This window comes from Sorex araneus, chromosome 7 (genome assembly GCF_027595985.1).
Source record: "Sorex araneus isolate mSorAra2 chromosome 7, mSorAra2.pri, whole genome shotgun sequence".
NCBI classification, from domain to species: domain Eukaryota; kingdom Metazoa; phylum Chordata; class Mammalia; order Eulipotyphla; family Soricidae; genus Sorex; species Sorex araneus.
Window position 1 is genome coordinate 8,737,787 of NC_073308.1, and position 13,498 is coordinate 8,751,284.

A 13,498-nucleotide genomic window follows, 5' to 3' on the forward strand; every position below is an offset into this window, starting at 1 on the left:
CTCTACTTTGGTTACATCCGATATTTAGACACCAGTCCCACCCATGACTCAAACCTGCCAGAAAGACAATGCTAGAATTTCATGGCATTCCTATACACAAATAACGAGAGGAGAAAAAAGTGATATGAAAAAGGCAACCCCGGGGCTGGAGCGATAGCACAGCGGGTAGGGCATTTGCCTTGCACGTGGCCGACCCGGGTTTGATTCCCAGCATCCCATATGGTCCCCTGAGCCCGCCAGGAGTAATTTCTGAGTGCAAGCCAGGAGTAACCCCTGTGCATCGCCAGGTGTGACCCAAAAAAGCAAAAAAGAAAAAGAAAAAGGCAACCTCATTCACAATCATGCCTCAGAAAATCAAATACCTTGGAATCAGCTTAACTAAGGAGGTAAAGGAACTGTACAAAGAAAACTACAAAACACTATTTCAAAAATAAAAGAGAACACAAGTAAATGGAAACACATCTCCTGTTCATGGATTCGGAGAATTAACAATGTCGAAATGGCAGTGCTCCCCAAAGTATTATACAGATTCAGTGCGATCCCTATATGGGTACCTGTCCCAAGAGTGCACTCGCCCCTCGGCGAGCTTTAGTTTTTTTACAGGTACCCATGTCATTCTTCAAAGACATGAATCAAACACTCCTGAAATTCATATGGAACAACAAGCACCACAAATAGCTAAAGCAATTCTCCAGAAGAAGAAGATGGGAGAGGGCATCACCTTCCCAAACTTCAAACTGTACTTCAAAGCAGTAATAATTAAAACAGCATGGTATTGGGACAAAAGTAGACCCGCAGACCAGTGGAATAGGATTGAACATCCTTACACATACCCTCAAATATATGAGCATATAATCTATGATAACAGCAAGAAATGAGAAGTAGAGAAAGGAAAGTCTCCTTAACAAATGATGCTGGCAAAACTGGACAACCACATGCCAAACAATGGGTTCAGACCTCTACTTAACACCATGCACAAAAATCACATCAAAGTGGATTAAAGAGCTCAACATCAGACCCGAATCCATAAGGTACATTGAGGAAAAGGTCGGCAAAACCCTCTACGACATTGAAGCCAAAGGTATGTTCAAGAACGAAATGCCATTGACCAAACAAATGGAAACAGAGATGAACAAATGGGACTATCTTAAGCTACTAAGTTTCTGTACCTCAAAGAAACCGTGACCAGAATACAAAGACAGTCTACAGAATGGGAATCCAGTTTAATTCCAGGTTTAACCTTTTTCATTTGTTTGTTTTAGTTAGGGGGCACACACAGAGGTGCTCAGGGCCTACTCCCAGCTCAGTGCTCAGGGGTGGCTCCTGGAGCTGCTTGGAGTTGAGGACTCGGAGGTACCATCTGCTGCCAGAGATGAAATCTCATCTCCCAAGCATGTACCATGTGCCCCAGACTGTTAAACTCTCCCTCTGGTCCCTCTGTTTAGTCTCTTGAGTACTACCACATTCTGAAAAACTAAAAGGTACTGTATGTTTTTCCACCTCTTCGCCACCAATTTTGATTGTCTGCCTCTTTCATTGCTGCCAGCCTCCTGGTGAAAAGGGACAGCTTGACCTGGTTTGGTGTGTTTTTTCTTTTTGTTTTTAACTTAACTTTTTTTTTTTTATTTTATTTTCCCTTACCTTATATAGACACTGTGGCTTACAAAATTGTTCATGATGATTTGTTACAGACATTCAATTCCACCATCACTGCACCTTCCCACCACAAATGATCTCCAGTTTTTCCAATCATCCCTTCAGCCTATCCCCAAAGCAGGTACTCAGTAAATTATTTTATATTGCTTCTTATAATTTGCTAAAAGAATACTGAAAAAAATATTTCCTCAGAAGAAAATTAGTGAAGATTGTGTATCTCACCCTGGAGCTATTTTTTTTAGTTATTTTTAGTTTTGGGTGTTTTTTTGTTTTTTGTTTTTGCCTTTTGGGCCACACTTGGCGATGGACAGGGGTTACTTCTGGCTCTACACTCAGGAATTTCTGCTGTTGGTGCTCAGGGGACCATATGGGATGCTGGGACTTGAACCTGGGTTGGTCGCGTACAAAGAAAATTCCCTACCTGCTGTGCTATCATTCCAGCCCCTTACCCTGTAGCTATTAAGCAATTGTACAAGACATTGCTAAGATGTTGTTATAGGGTATGCTTCTATGTTGGTACTTTCCTAATCAAGACTGGATGCCTTCTACTTTACATCCCACCCAGTCTGGTGTGCTACTCCTGGCTTATCAGTGTTGTATAGTTTGAGGTGTCACGTGGCTGCAATGCCCCTGTGCATTCCAGTAAGTCCAAAGTTTTCAAGGGTGTGATAGAGGTGGAGTGAAATTTTTAACTGCTCATCTAGCCAAGGCATGCGATTCAGTGCCCGGGCATAAGAATGAGGTCCTTTTGTGCCAGAGACCACCAGTGTGACAGTGATCCTTAAGGGTCTCCAGAGCTATACCTAGTGATGCTTAGAGTCACATGGTGCCCAGCTTCAAATCCAGGCCTGGTATGCACCACGGCCCCTAAACTTGGTCTTTATCATTTGCCACATAAATGTTTTCAGTTTATTTCAGTTTTGGGACCATACCCGGTGGCACTTAGGGCTTACTCCTGGCTCTGTGCTCAGGGGTCACTGCTGACTGAACACCGGAGACCATATATGGTGCTGGGGATCGAACCCAGGCTGTTCATATGCAAGGCAAATGGCTTACCCCCGTCCCATAGCTCCATGAAAAGTTTTGAGTTTTGATGTAGTCCAGTGACTATTTCCTTTTGTCACTTTGGGTTTGAGTGTTTGTAATTAAGATCCTAATTTCCAGGTGTAAGGTCATGAAAATTTATTTCTGTGCTTTTTCTCGGGAACGTGATTATTTGCTTTGGACTAGTTGTATAGGGAGACGACTCTTGGCTCTCTGTTTGGGGGTCACCCTGGCGATGCTGAGGGGAACCTGCCATGCTGGGGATCAAACTGGGCTTCCCCTGTACAACTCATGCATTCAGTCTTCTGGGCAGCCCTCTGGCCCACCGCTTCATAGTTACGGAGTTAGCTCTTATTTTTAGATCCATGAGCCGCTTGAGCTCCCTTCTATGTCTGTTGTAAAAGGCCCAGCGTCCGCTTACCCCTGCCCAGTCACTGAAGTCTGTTTTTCCTGCCTCTTCCTCGCCCCCTTAAGATTTCTCTGTATTTACAGTTCCCTTATTTTTGTGTACACCTCAGTAATATTTACATAGGGCATATACTCTGTGGCTACTTTCTGTATCCAATTCTGGAACATTTGTAGCCCACGACAACAGTGGTTTCCCAACCCGGGGTCTGTGGGTAGGTGCCAACCTGTCCTGCCAGAAGGTTTCTGCCACTTTGTGACAAGTGATGGCCACTTTCCATGTGGCAAACTAGAGGCACGATTTTCACTTTGTAATGTTAGACTTTAAAATGAATCCACAAAGTGACATTATAAATAATGCCTTTTGTTCCTGCCTTGTTGGTCTGCAAAAGATCACGCCCCTTTTCGCTGGTTCCACAGAAAAGGGTTGAAAACCACTGGCCCCCTGCCTTGGTTGTAACTGCCGGGCTTTGGACTATGTGCAGGACAGCTGTCGGCCCACCAATGTGACAAGGTCGAAGAACGCTGCTCTCGAAGGTTCCCTCCCCCACACAGAAAACACACTCTGACTGATCCCTTTTCCCCAGATGGCAGCACACAGAGTCTACTGTTTATGCCTGACATCTTCGGCTGAGTGAAATGACCGGGATCCACCTGTAAATACAGCAGGAGGCTGCGCTTGTCAGTTTTCCCTCTGTGCAGTAGTATCTATCCCCTAGGAATACTCTAGCCAAATGTATTATCCATTCTTTCCTTAACAGGCAGTTGGATTATTTCCAGGGTTAGGTTATTATGAAGAAAGCTTCAGAGGTGGACATTGGTTGTTGTTCTGTTGACACAGCCAGGTGTGTGGTCTGGGACTGAGGATTGGGTCCCCACATCCAACATGCCAAGCATGCGCTCCAGCCCTTTCGACTCTCTCCCCAGCCCAGCTTTTGTGTTTTGTCATAGTGGCCATCCACGTGGGGCTGGGACTGATAGTGCCTGAAGTCCCCATGCATTGCTGCTCATCCTGACTCTGCAGACCTGATGCTCTGGCACCAAGAGGTGTGGTACTTGACCCTGACGAGACAGGCCTGGAGGTGTTTGAGTCCGCGAGAACTCCTCCTGACTGTGCATGGGAGAGCACACGAGTTGGCCATGGAACACCCGCCTTGCACATGCCAGCCCTATGCTCCACTGCTGAGCCCTACCCTGGCCAAGTCTAAAACCTGAGAGCCACTGGTTTTTGCTTCTTTACCAAAAAGAAGATGGTGGCTGGAGAGAGAGTGCAGCCGGTAGCCAGTCCAGAAACTAGCTGGAGGCACTGGGATGGGGGAAGCCCAGCACAGGCCCTGTTGGGAAAGTTCTTAGAGCCACTCCCTCCCTGCCCCCATTCGTTTTCCTTGGGGAGTTGTGCCAGTGACTCTGGCAGGTTTTTTCAAAGGCTGTGCTGTGAATGGACCCCAGTGGCCACCCAGATTGACATGCTGTCCCCGTCACCAGCGAGGAAGCACCTGTGGGTCTGAGGGTGGAAGCCCAGAAGGCTTAGTGCTGAGGCTCCCCAGTGCCTGACTGAACAGAAGGGATGAGGAAGTGGTGAGGAGGGAAGATGAACTAAGACTCGGGGAGATGGGCAGCATACTGAAGATGTGGCGACAGAGGAAGGAGCAGTGGGCAGGAACTGCCAGTGCCTAGCGAGCTTCGACTCATAGGGCCTGGGATTTTCTGGTTCTTTCTTGGAAACAGTGTGGAGCAACCCTGGGTTGGTTGCAGTAAGAGACCCACTTAAGCTAGAGGAGGGAGAGCACGAGGAGTCTTTTTTTACAAATTGTATTTAATTTACTCATTTATTTTGTTTTTTACATCACACCAAGCAGTGCTCAAAGGTTACTACTGGCTCTGCACTCAGGAATTACTCTTGGCAGTGCTCTGGGGACTGTATGGGATGCACGGGATCAAACTTGGGTCGGCCACATGCAAGGCAAATGCCCTACCTATTGTACTATCTCTCTGACCCCCAAAATGAGCAGTCTTGCAGAGCCCAGCCAAGGGGCTCAGGGGAACCTTGGGAAGCAAGTGGAAATAAATCTGCAAAGCTGCAAAGTGTTTGCAGGAGGAGCCAGAGCCACCGTGTGTAAGGAGCTTCCTTGGCATGCAGCTGACCCGGGTTTGATCCCCAGCATCCTTTAAGGTCCCCTGAGGCTGGCAGGAGTAATTCCTGAGTGCAGAGCCAGCCAGGTGGACCAAAAACCTGAGTCAGCCTGCTGCTTCTTCGCTGGGAACCAGGCTCCACAGCACCCCCTGCACTCCAGCTTTCTCCACTCCTGATGGTCCCCTCAAGTTCCACCACTAAAGTCTTAAGCAGCCATGAGGGTGGCTTTGGTCCAGCCTAAGTACCTGGGATGCAAAGTCCGCTGGATCAGCTCTTGGTTCCATAATTGGAGCCATGGGAGCATTTGCACCAAACAATCGTGTCTGTTCACAGCTAGCCACGCAACATTTTCAGTGGAAAAAGAAATGTCCCATTCCCCAGAGCGGTAGACACCCTCACACAGTCAGCTCAGCCATGGAGAGTGTTCCCATGGTTACTGAACTTCACTGCCCTTCACGGTGAAGAGATAAATTAATTGTAGAACCGCTGTCCTCTCCGGGTGACTGTGCGGTGTTGGGCAAACTCAGGTACCTCAGGGGTACTTATGACTGACTCTTTGGAGAGAGAGAGAGAGTCTGTGGGGCAAGGGTGGGGGCAACATTTTTCTTTAGTAACTCTCAGCCCAAGCAAACAGGGCCCATTCCTGTCATGGGAGAAAACTGTTTAAAATGTGGAAGCCCCCGAATGGGGGTAGAGCAAAGGCCACAGACAAGGGCAATTGACAGGAAGCATCAGAAGGGCCACAGGAGGCCGGAGCAGAGATCCACAAAGGAGACCCAAGGAGTGGGCATGGGGCCTCACAGAGCACTGGGTCAGGATGGATGTAGCCAGAACCAGTGTTTTGTCTCTACAGGCTGATGTGGAAGCTGTGCTGTGAGGGCCGACCACTCTCTTCCTGGGTGACAGAGTGTCCCCTGGAATGAGGCGGGGGAAGCCGGCCTGCTGTGGAGTTTTCCAGAACTATTCTCGCTCCTCACTTGGGGATTCTCCATTTCTTCTGTCCTTTGCTTTCATTCTCTGTCACTTTCTTCCCTTCCCCTTCACAAGCCAAATGGAGCCAGAGCCCCAGGACTACAGGGTTTCCAAGGGCTGCCTCCTCATTCCCATGCAAGTCCGGGCCCCTAGCTCCTGACTGTCATTCGTAAAACCAAGGCGACCCCAATGAAATGTCTATATTTGGGGGTTCATTAAAGTATTCCTTGTACGAAGAAAGCGTTCACATTTTCCTGATTGAATTTGAGTGTCAAGGGCAATCGGATCACTCAGGGTACTAAAAGAAAGATAAAACTATTGTCTGCGAATGTTCATTTTGAAGTAGAGACCTGTGTGAACAGTTTCACAGGGTATTGGGAGAGGCAGTGAACTCTGCAATTACTGGTTTGAAACAATATCAGACTCCAGGTAACATATCCAAAGCCAATCGTTTTTTATGGAGAGAGAAAGCTCGGGTACAGCTTAGTGATCTGGTATTGATTGAGGCATAGAAAATAGTGGTGGGTGGAGGAAGTGTGTCAGAATGCCAAAGATTTCAGCCTGCTCTGGAAGAATGAACTAGAATTCAGATCATCTTTACAAAGTCCTGAATAGGGCTGGAGCAATAGCACAGCAAATATTTGCCTTGCACGCGGCCAATCCAGGTTTGATTCCCAGCATCCCATATGGTCCTCTGAGCGCTGCCAGGACTAATTCCTGAGTGCATGAGCCAGGAGTAATCCCTGTGCATCACCAGGTGTGACACAAGAAAGCAAAAAAATATATTAAAAAGAGCTGGATGGAATCTATATCTCTGTTTTGTTTGGGGCAGGGCTATTTGGCACCACACCCAAGTGTCTGGGGCTATTCCTGAATGTCTTGCTCAGGAGTGACCCCTTGGAGTGCTGGGGATACACTCCCAGTCATCAGCCAAAAAACAGGAACATTAATGATTAAGGTGATCCTTTCTAAAAAGACGAGGGTGGGGGGCTCCCAACATGTTCCTTTGTATTTGACATACTATTCCAAGGATCAGAGTTGTCCTATCTATCTTACCCAAGATCTAACTTTTTTGTTTTTGCACCACACCCAGTGATGTTCAGGGATTACTCTTGACTGTGCATTCAGGAATCACTCTTGGCAGTGTTCAGGAGACCATATGGGATGCCGGGGAATGAACCAGGTCAGTCACATGCAAGGCAAGCACCCTACCACTGTCTCTTTCATTTTCTTAGGAGGTGCCAATATGGAATAAAAACAGGGCAATTTTCAGAAAAGGATCAGATGGAGGCATGTCCTACATGTAGCAGCTATCAGTCTTGATAAAACTGGGGTGTGCCTTGAATCACTCATGTTCCTACTTCTGAGTCTTAACTACAGCAGCCATAAAATGAGAAATGATGATGTGGTAGTTTCTAGACATCTAGTTTCTAGAACAGAAATAACAAGATTAAAATTAAGACCATGATCAAAGATTTTCCATTTTTAAAGCAACTTTAAGACTGAAGGGAATCAATTAAAATATTTTTTAAATTCTTCTCTATAAAACAATTATTAGCATTGTAAAGAGGTCACACTTGACTAATGGACTCAGTTTTTGTCTTAGAAAAGAAGAACATTGGTTATATTATCCTTTATGTTTTTTGGGAGGGGCCAAACCTGGCAATGCTCAGGGGTTTCTCCTAGCTCTGCACTTAGGAATTACTCCTGGTGGTCCTCAGGGGACCATATGGGATGTTAGGGATTGAACCTGATCAGCTGCATGCAAGGCAAATAAATACTCTCCCTGCTGTACTATTGCTATTGCTCTGACCCCTGATTATATTATCCTTTTTTTCAAGGACTAGGGAAAGTTTCACAGATGGAATTTGGTGCTGTCCTGACTCTGCTGACCAGGATTCAATTCCCAGCTCCATAAATGGTCCCCCAAGCCCTGCCAGGGGTTCAGTTATGCCTGAGCACAAAGCCAGAAGTCAGCTTTGAGCATCACTGAGTGTGGTCCCAAAACAAATGAACACAGTTCCATCTGACACTAACATTTTTTTTTGACATTTTTCGGTCACAGGGGTTACTCCTGACTCTGCTCTCAGGAATTGCTCCTGGTGGTGCTCGGGGGACCATATGGGGTGCTGGGAATCAAAGCCGGGTCAGCCACATGCAATGCAAATGCCTTACCAGCTGTGCTATCACTCCAGCTCCTGACAGTAATATTTTTGAATTACAGATGGGTAAGACCTGCTTGCCTTCTCAGGCCCTTGCTCCACCAAATAGCAACAAGAAAGCTAAGAGTAGTCTCTTGGGTGGGCTGCAGTGATAGCACAGCGGTAGGGCGTTTGCCTTTCTCGTGGCAGACCGGTGTTTGATTCCTCTGCCCTCTCGGAGAAGCCACAAGCTACCGAGAGTATCGCTCCCACCTGGCAGAGCCTGGCAAGCTACCCATGGCATATTAGATATGCCAAAAGCAGCAACAAATAAGTCTCACAATGAGAGACGTTACTGGTGCCTGCTCGAAAATTGATGAGAAACGGGACCCACAACTTGAATCAACTCGATTCCCCAGTTTCTGCCCTGCTCTCAGCTCCTACATCATCCCAGCCCCACAAACACAACTTCACAATGGTCCAGTATCATGTGGGGTCGGGATGGGGTGAGGAGGAAAGAAATTGTTTTTTAAGGATTCAGGGGGACTACCAATCACAAAGATTTTTATGACTTGCCTCTTCCAGGGTAGTTTTCCACACAAAGTCAGTGCTCCTCATTTTCCAGTTTCACTAGGTGGTGCTCTCTGTCTGCTACCCAAATGTCCAGGATGAACAAGAACCAGCTGCTTCCTAGAGGTCCTTGCCCCTAGGTCCTTAAATTAGCTCTCTGGTCTCTAATCCCGGGACTCAATGGTAACAAGATGACATACAATTTTCACACACTTTCCTCTAAGGAAACCGTTTTGCATCATGTTTAGTCAATTATTTATAACAAGCAATACAAAACAAATTCTTTAACATCTTTTTGGACAGAATTGGGTCGTGGTATGAAAACTCAAAATAAAGGTAGTTGGAAAGGTGTAACGGAGGTGGAACTGGTGTTGAAATATTGAACGTAACCAATTACTACGAACAACTCTTAGAACAAAAAAAGAAAGAAAATTAGCCATCTGGCCTCTTCAAGAAAGACTTGTGCTGATTGGACTCCATGGAGTTCTAAGGTGGGGATTTAGCACCTCGCCCTGCACACTGTGGGCTGGGCCTGGCCACAGTAGCCCCGCCCCCAGCACGCCCCACCCCTCGGGCGCGCCCCCTTTGAAAAAGCGCAGGCGCAGTGCCGCCATGAGCCTGGTCACTCAGGCACAGTGAAGCCGAGGAGGGCTGAGGTGGTACCTTTCACGGTTCCCAGCAAGAGTGACAAAACCCTGTTGGTGTGGGAGCTGAGCCTTGACCCCACGGTCAAAGCCTTGCATGTGAGCCGGGTCCGGAGGGCAGGACGGGGTGTTCCGGGAAAGGCGACCCGCGAGCCCGACTTCCCGCCGTGGCCCCGCGCCCTGCACTGTGCCAAGGGAACCGTGGCTGTCAGCTCGCCGCGACACTTTCTGCTGCTGCACCTCGGGCCCGTGGCCGTGCGACTCTGCTGCACCCGGGGCTTGCAGAGTGCAGCGTGCTGGGGATGTGGCCCCCCGCGCGGGGCCGGGGCGTGTGCGGGGAGGGTGGCCTCGCATGCCAGACTGTGCGGTGGGTGACCGCGGCGGCCCCGCATCGTTCTCTGTCTGCAGCCTTCTCCTGATTCGCCTTCTGTGTGCGGTGCGCGTCTTCCCCAACGCTGTGGCCGCCCCGCCGGTTTTTACGCAGCGGTCATTTTATTCTGCGCGCGCTGCTCACTCAGCCCAAGGGGCCTGCGGCCGGCAGCCGCTCTTCCAGTTCTCTCCGCTGAAGGTGGGTCGTCACTTGGCAGGGGCCCCCTGGGAAGCAGTGCTGGGCGGGGGCACCTTACACTGGCAGCTAGCCGCCCCCACCCACCAGCCTCCCGCTGCCTTGCAGAGTGTCCCCCAGAATCCGGGTAGCAGGCAGCCAGTCCCCCAAGGCTGCTGCTGCAGAAAGGCCAGGGCTGGTTGCAGGAAGAGACTCGCTGACAGGGTCAGAGCCAGTTCCCAGCCTCCTCTGGGCTTTGATGGGGTCCACGTGTGCGCTTGGCAGTCCTGTTGGCTGGAGGAACTCGTGGCCAGAGTCATCGCTCTGTCTTAAGCCAACCATTCCCGATGCCCAGCCCCAGTTCCCAGTTCCCACTGTAAACTTCCTTCCCTTGGCGTGCACCCCAGCTCCGCGGTCTCCAGCTCCAGAATTCCGTCTCACTTGGGCCTCATTTTAGTCCCATTCTTTTGTCTGGCCCATTTCCATTCTTCTGTGGTTCGTTTCAGTTTTGGTGGTGCAGGGTTGGGTGTGGAGGGGATGGGGGTAAGAACCTAGTGGTCTGCCGATCCGCTGTTTTCCCGTATATACCCCCCACACTTCCCATGCCTCTGAATATATGAATGAGAATTTTTTTTCAAACCTTTCACTTGATAATTCTAAACCTTCTCTGATTGACTCCCCGAACTGGCTTCTCACTCCTTGTCTTACAGCTCATTCTCACTCCCCGTCCTTTCCTCCATGCCTGCGCCTTCATCAGACATGAGAGCACCCCTCCGTGGTGACCATAGACTCAGCTGTTCAGATTAATCAGAGACTATGGAAATAATGCAGAAAAGTACCATGGCTTGAAAATAATGAGTATTAGTCTTTAGTATGAACATAATGTCTAAACTGTTTAAGGAACAAAGAAATAGGTCAGGAGTTAATGTGCTGACCTTGCTTGCTGCTAACCCAGTTCTATACCCAGCAACACATAGATTCCCCCAACCAACATGTGGAGTATACCCAGAGCACAGAGCTAGGAGTAACTGATTACTGCTGAGTATGGCTCTGAAACAAGAGCAACCACCAAAGTTTGCTTGATTTGCTCTTCACAGCCACTTTATGAAACTTGTATTGAGAAGTCTTGGTCGGCTGAATTAGATCTCTGTGGCAAGTCATTCCTATCCTTGAGTATGTCTCTTATGTCTTTAGGTTCGTCTCAGCAGACATAAACCACTTCAGCATTGGACACTTGCCCTAAAATGTTCCCAATGCCAGGAACTGGCAAAATGCTATCTTGGTTTCAATGGATGGTCTGAAAGGATTGTCAGCTTTGGAAGTGGAGATAGAGTTCAAGTGCAAAGCCTGTGCCCGCCGTGTTCAAGGCCCTGGCTTTTGTCCTGAGTACTTCATGACTCCACAGCACTGTGAGGTGTGACCCCAGCGGGCCCTGAGGACCGACAGACCTGGCAGATGGGAGTTGTCTAAGTGAAAGTGTCTGAGCATCGGTCACACCCCAGAGTCAGTAAAGATCTCAGTGAATTGACGTGTTGTCCATATTCTACAACACTTGTGTGCTCTGTTTGTGCATGGTTGGTGTAGTTCATGGAAAGTTTTGCTTACTGTTGAAGTCACAGGTTACTTCAACTATTGGCAAGGATTGCTGGAATTTAGTTATTACTTCTAATTAAACATTTTAAAATCTACATTGATGGGATTATACGGCAGCTGGGGGCAGTTTCTGGGTATGACTGCCTAGCGACTGGAAAATGGAGAATTTGGGTGGAAGAGGCCCAGTCCCGAACATCCACACTATAAAACCAAGCTCCCAGAAGCATGCGGCCATGATGCGGCCACGGGACATCTGATAGGCTAGTTCTCCCTCTTGTAGAACCTGGCATTCTATGAGAGTTTACTGCCTGCATGGGGGAGAGACCTTGTCAAGTTCCCTGTGGTGTATTCATATGCCAAATACAGTAACAATGATGGGTCTCATTCCCCTGACCCTAAAGACCTCACCTCAAATGCGGCACCACTGGGAAGGACGAGTAAAGAGAGGCTGCAAAAATCTCAGGGCTAGGATGAATGGACGTTATTGGGCCCGCTCAGGCAAATCGATGATCAATGGAGTGACAGTGACAGTGAAAATCTACATTGAGATATTCAGAAGGACCTTCAATCTAAAATCCTAACAGCTTCAGGATCTTTCTGACCTTGAAGAAAGGGAAAACGAAGATATTGTGGCACCACTTCAGAAGCAAAGTGTGAAGTTCTGTGCTTTAGAGGTGGTATTGTCATCTTTTGATTGCAAGAGCCCTGGAGTTGGCATAGCCGAGACTTTGGATAAACTGGAAGGTCTCTGTGGGGACTGGAATAAGGGTATGCGTAAGAACTCATTCTCTATCTCTCTCTTTCTCTCTCTCTCCTCTCTCTCTCTTTGTCTCCTCTCTCTCTTTCTCTATCATATTTTCAGATACATCAGAAATAGCCCTCTCCTTGCCAAACTGCTAAAGCCTTGGGCAGATGTTTTTTAGCAATACTTGTTTAAATCTTAGGTAATAGCCAACAGAACTGGAATTTCTGGAGGGTTTGGGGGGTATGCTCGGGACACCTGAATGGTGCTCCTGGCTCAGTACTCAGAAATCACTCCTGGCAGTGCTCAGTGGACTCTGTGGGATACTGGGGATCAAACCTGGATTGGCTACATGCAAGGCAAGTATCCTACCTGCTGTGCTATCACTCTGACAGAACCTTGAACTTCACAATTTTAGAGCTGTCTTTCTACCAAGAAGCTTAGGGGTATGGAGATGGGAACAATGTTTCTCCTATTTGGGGTAAGAATCTTCTTTGTTCCAAAGTAATCTTCCAAATATGAATCATGTGTAATCTTTCATTATCCCAGAAAAATGTTCATCTAGATAATGAAATAAACTAATATAAATGTTTTTACCCCCAGAATCTATGGCACGTAGGCTTAGGGTATTCAGTCAAAGGCAGGGCTGTTAGTGAAAGAACTGGAACAGCCTCTGGTAGGTGAATCTTAGGGAGAGACCAGCTCATCTATGCCACTACCAACCCTTTCTCAAGCTCCTGTTTTTTCTTTTAATTTAATTTTATAGAGTAATTCACAATATTTGATTACATTTAATATTCGAACACCAATCCCACCACCATTACACCTTCCTACCACCGTACTTTGGATGTTTCCGTCCCGAACCCGAACCCCTGCCCCAAAGCAGAACTGAAAGAATTTGTTTTGTATTGTTTGTTCTGAATCAACTGCTGAAAATACTCCAAAAAAGTTTCCTTGGAGGAAAGTATGTGAATATTTTTGTATTTCCCCCAGGGACTATTAAGCCTGTCAATAAAGCTTACTGACATGTTGTTAAAGGTTGAGCCTTCTGTG

At 47.7% G+C, this 13,498-nt stretch overlaps 1 protein-coding gene and 1 long non-coding RNA gene across 3 annotated transcripts in view; both read left to right on the plus strand.

Annotated features, from left to right (window-relative positions):
- The window catches only part of LOC129406477 (leucine-rich repeat-containing protein 37B-like), a 90,544-nt gene that overhangs the window by 70,333 nt on the left and 6,713 nt on the right, over window positions 1-13,498 (plus strand). The gene's annotated exons all lie outside the window — the stretch shown is intronic.
- Window positions 8,047-13,482, plus strand: LOC129406478 (uncharacterized). 2 transcript variants are annotated; one of them, XR_008631020.1, is made up of 2 exons: window positions 8,047-10,134; window positions 10,821-13,482. It is a non-coding gene; the product is annotated as an uncharacterized LOC129406478 (long non-coding RNA). The 2 variants fall into 2 exon arrangements; XR_008631019.1 differs by having other exon boundaries at window positions 11,305-13,482.